The 5171-nt window shown below is 36.5% G+C and overlaps 1 long non-coding RNA gene across 1 annotated transcript; it reads right to left on the bottom strand.

The window, feature by feature from the left end:
• Positions 1 to 1133: 1133 nt before the first annotated feature.
• On the bottom strand, positions 1134 to 4681 carry LOC139124859 (uncharacterized). Its single transcript, XR_011550073.1, has 5 exons — positions 3744 to 4681; positions 3429 to 3555; positions 2425 to 2626; positions 1817 to 1860; positions 1134 to 1491 (listed from the first exon to the last, which is right to left on the bottom strand). It is a non-coding gene; the product is annotated as an uncharacterized lncRNA (long non-coding RNA).
• Between the last annotated feature and the right edge of the window lie 490 nt (positions 4682 to 5171).

The raw sequence follows: 5171 nt of genomic DNA, 5'->3' as shown, positions 1-5171 counted from the left end.
ACGTTGAAGCTAGCGCATGCGCACTACACCGCAAAGCCTATACATAATCTCTGCGTGTTTATCAAAGATATCGTGGTCGGTAATCCGCGACCGTTAAGACAAAAGGGAAATAATGGCACGCGGTGTAGCTGATAGTTTGTCATTTTAGTAATATTTCAGGAATTTCCCGGTACGATGTGACCCAACACCTTTCCGCAAAAGAAAGACCACGTGTCAGTGGTTCGAAATTTGAAATAAAAAAGAAATTGCTAAAATTGACCTATGAACCTGAGTCGCATCGTTAAAACGAAATGTAAGTCTCATCTTTTGGGCAAAATGTAATTTTTAAGCCATTTTTGGCGTTTTTTATATTTTGTCGTCTATTTCTTGCTGTCTTAATATTTTGTTTTTCTCTGTTCCGTTTTTTATATTCCTTAATGTACATATTGTATATTTCTTGCATCTCGACACTGTGTGAGAAGAGCCTTCGGCTCAACAGTCTATCGAGTTTAAATAAAGTCTAATAATCAGTATCAAGAATAATATGAATTGCACGTCTTTGTAGACGCTCGAGAATCTGTAAGTTAGTATTTGATGTTGAACCCCAAACAATAGAGCAGTAACAAAATAAAATAAAACTACAATAAAATATCTTCTTTGAATTTAGAGTCAAGAATCGCTTGACTCTTGATAAAAGGTATAATTTGGGCTTAACTGTAGATTCAATCGATCGGATATGGTCAGACCAATCCAGTGTATGGTTTATCATGACACCAAGTAGTTTATCGCTCTTAGCACAGTCTAAATTTATATTATTTACAGAAACAGACAGAGACTGCGCATTCAAGTGAAAACGTTTGTAGTACGTTTGTAGTATTCTGTAGTACAACCATTTCAGCTGAACAAGATTAAACAAATCTTTTTATGGATGTTGTTTTTCCATTGAGCATTTCTATATCAAATATTGGATACCGTTAAAACAAAGGAACAGAGACAACTATCTAACAAGACATTACATTATTCATTATTTCAATTTATGTAAAATAGTAAAGCCCTATTATTTCAAACTTCATTTCATGTGAAGATTATCCTCGCCTTACATCAACGTAGCAGCGTATTCTCACTTAACCATTTCGTTACAAATACATGACATATTAAAAAAAGCAATTTACTATGAGTGAAGAGAAAGTTTGTGCCTTGTGTCTTTGATGACACATATTTTGTGTGTTCGACTTATAGAATGTTAGCTGTTACGTTTATTTTATGGTGTCATCACACAACGGGGAACGCATACTCCTTCCGTTGTGAATGTCTTTCGATCTGGCGGATTGTGTGACGTATAAAAGCAAATTTATAACATTGATTTATGTGTCCGAGATCCTCCCGGCGATGTACCTAGCTTCTGGTACTGCGAATGTGTGAAGTCACAAAGATATTGATACTTTTCATTGTTGATTGTAATTCCTCTGGGAATATTTTCATAGTCAGAAGTATTTCCAGCTCGTTGATGATCTTTAAGAGATAAAATTTATACTGTGATATAGCAATTTGAAGGTGACTTGACGATAAACTGTTTGTGTCATTATTGGTCGTCTATATAATGTGAAGGGAGCATTCATAGTAATTGCCATGAAATAGCTTCTAGAAAATTTCTGCTAAATAAAAAATATACCGTGCGTTTGAAAAACACATTCGAATTTACTGATTATGTCCTTTAGGTTCAACGTGCCAAAACGGTCGAGGCGTGAAACAATGTCTCAAACATGTTTCGGTGTATATGATCGTAAGAATCAATAAAGACAGTGGTTATCATTATGTAGAAAAAATTACACTTTACCATTGAACTCGACATTTCTACCGTATCTACCACAATCGTCATTCCTGTAAAGGGGATAGCATGAACATCATCAACGACATAACCATGGCATCTAGAAAGACACCTGGCCCCTTTCAATGAAATACATGTATCTGACAGAATGCCTGGATTCATCCGTACTTGGTTTGAAATATTCCCGGTGAAACACACTGTATATTGCTGATTTTTACAAGTGGAATCCTTTTGGAGACAGTTTATTTTCAAATTAAACCCTTCCTTCAAATTCAAATTACGAATAAAGAACCTTCTAAACGAGATTAAGATACGTGTCAGGTAATTTTCCCATTTGCTTTTTTGAGTTTCTGTTCGCGAAGCTACTATATGTACGAGACTAGCCAGTACATGTCAACTGTTTTTTTTAATGTGATAACACGCATCATATCAGTATTCTCTCTCTCTCTCTCTCTCTCTCTCTCTCTCTCTCTCTCTCTCTCTCTCTCTCTCTCTCTCTCTCTCTGATAGTAAAACCTACAATATATATTAAATAACACACAAGAAATTACTGCCATTAAGGCTTAAGTTCAGTGTAGATATAATTGCTATAAGATTTGTAGACAAAGCATACATACCCTTTTCTTGATCTTTCTTGTCGTTTAACGTAGTGATAACACGCTGTGGTAATAACAGCAACATTGATCATTACCAATACGACGACAGCCGATACAAGAATAACGTTCGGGGAAGTGAAGCCTTGATCCATAGATATTGGTGACTCAACCTCCCGTGTCGTGCTTGAATTTGAGGTCTTGTACTCATAACTTACATTGAAGTCTGTGAATTGGAAAGTTACAGCAATCTTTACTCGATTGTCCTTTGAGATCGATCCAATAGGGAGTTCACAATTTGCAATGCACACTTTTTGATCGAATAGTAACCCATATTACAAAATGATCATATTATACTCAAAGGCGCCTGAAGTACACGAGAACTTCTACAGAAACACATTAAAATTCTTTTTGTTTAAGTACATTCTGATTCGCCCACTGTGAATACCAATTATACATGTATACATTGTATGATGCAAATTTCAAACTGTTAACTAGTATTTACACTCTTTGCTGCGTACGTTCAATATATAAATGGGTAGAGTACACCGAAATGTAAATAATTATCATCCGCTTTTTGTACAGTTAAGTTGCATAAGTCACGATTGCCATGCCCTGAATCCACTCCTATCTAATACATCAATATATATATATATATATATATATATATATATATATATATATATATATAATATATATATATATATATATATATTTATGTGTATGTGTGTGTGTGGTGTGTGTGTGTGTGTGTGATTTCCTAAATTATAATAATAATTTCATTATAAGTATCAACCTTTCCGCTGAGTATTCAAACAAAAACGAGATGTTGATAACATTCTGGCACTCGCGAAAATGAATGTGCTATGCCATTTGTAGCGTATGAAGATTTTGCGAATCTGTATATTATTTCTTAGTGTGCCACTCTTTCTATTCCACGTTTGAATATGGAATAGTAATATTGCCTGGTCACGGATTAAATTAAATGTCAAGACACACAGAATCCTACCTTTATTATTTGCATTTACAATCTCAGTAATCACGCTAGTTCGGACAGTGCAGAAATGCCCGGTCCATCCATTGTGACATTCGACTTTGAACGGATTTTCAATGCATGTTCTACAGTTTTGGAACTTGCTTTTGTGTTCCTCGCACCTGAAATTAAATTTCGAGTACCCACATAAGATAGAAAATATTGGTCTAACCTCTTTGTAGAAATATTTGACATAGGCAAAATTCCTTAAATATTTATACGGAAGAATTATTTGCATAGGCATGACTTAACGCACAAAATCAGACGAATTTTAAATTGATTAATGAGAAGAAGTGTTAGCCAATCTTACCTGACGACATCAGGACAACTTCCGTTGATATGATGGCAATTTAATGCACAGTTACATTCGGCACATGTTTCCTGGCAACCGTGTCCATAGAAACCAGGTTTACATATAGTAGTACAACGTTCACCAGTCCATCCAGGTTTACAAGATGTGCACATATCACCCAAACACACCAAGCAACGGTGAGGACAGTGGTCTTTATCATGTTTACCATGCCATTCACTCTCATACTGACAAATACCTGTCACGTGATCACACCTACCACGTTTACACTGACAAATTTCAGAACAGTTATTACCATAGAAACCTGGGTCACATTTCTGATCGCATCTGTTACCTTGCCAACCAGGTGAACACTCGCAATCGCCATTTTGAAACGAACATGTATTTCCGTTGTAACAGTGCAAACACTTGTCGTAACAAAATGAAAGACCATTTGCGCTTACAATCTCAGAATCACAATCCGTACATCTAGAACCAGTCCAACCTGATGAACAGTCACAACTATCGAAATGATCATTGCCACAGTACGCCCCATTGAAACAAGAACACTCTTTGTCACATTTATCACCATAGTATCCAGGTCTACATAAACACCTGCCAGTAAGCGGGTCACATTGCTCAGTGTCCGAACATTTACAAGGCAAACATGACCTTCCATAGAAACCGTCTTTGCAGATACATTCGCCTGTTACACTATTACACCTATTATTTTCAGGACATAAACAATTTCTTTCACAAAATTCCCCGTAAAAGCCATCGGAACAAGAGCATCTGCCATCATACATACAAGTAGCCCCATTTCGACAATCACAGTGATATTGGCAGGCATTTCCAAAATATCTTGAAGGACAACGGCAGGAACCGTCGACTCTGTTACACGTTCCACTGTTTTCACAGACGCAGCGGTCCTGACAATAAAAACCATAAGATCCACTGGGACACTCTGTAAAAATGTGATTAATAAACAGAAGGTCAGACAATCACAGGAAGCGGAGACATAGAGCAGAGATGTTCGATTTGCCCAAAGTATATCGCATGTGTGGGAATATCAAATAAAAGGATTGAACTTCAGCAGATGATCGCGAAATGAAAATAATATGAAGTTGCATACTGGTGCGCAGGTGATGGGGTGAAAGCGCGCGAAACACAGACACTTTTTAACTTTGCAGGGTAAGGTTGTATAAATGATTCATAATGACGGCACGCCATATAAATATCCATGAATGAGAAGGTAGAGTTTTCCGGGAGTTTTTCACCACCATTGAATAGTGTGTCGTTATTCTGTGTTACCAAATAAGAATGTTCTGGCAAGTATGTGACTTTCTTTGGAAAATTGGGTTAAAGTATCATCGAATGGATATAACCGTGTACAGGCACAGTCCCTGATAGAGGCCTACTCATCACTTCACTGTATATACGATCTAATTT

Source organism: Ptychodera flava (assembly GCF_041260155.1).
Source record: "Ptychodera flava strain L36383 chromosome 23 unlocalized genomic scaffold, AS_Pfla_20210202 Scaffold_24__1_contigs__length_23054250_pilon, whole genome shotgun sequence".
Classification (NCBI taxonomy): domain Eukaryota; kingdom Metazoa; phylum Hemichordata; class Enteropneusta; family Ptychoderidae; genus Ptychodera; species Ptychodera flava.
The sequence above is the reverse complement of the archived record's forward strand: the minus strand, read 5'-3'. Positions and strand labels throughout refer to the sequence as shown.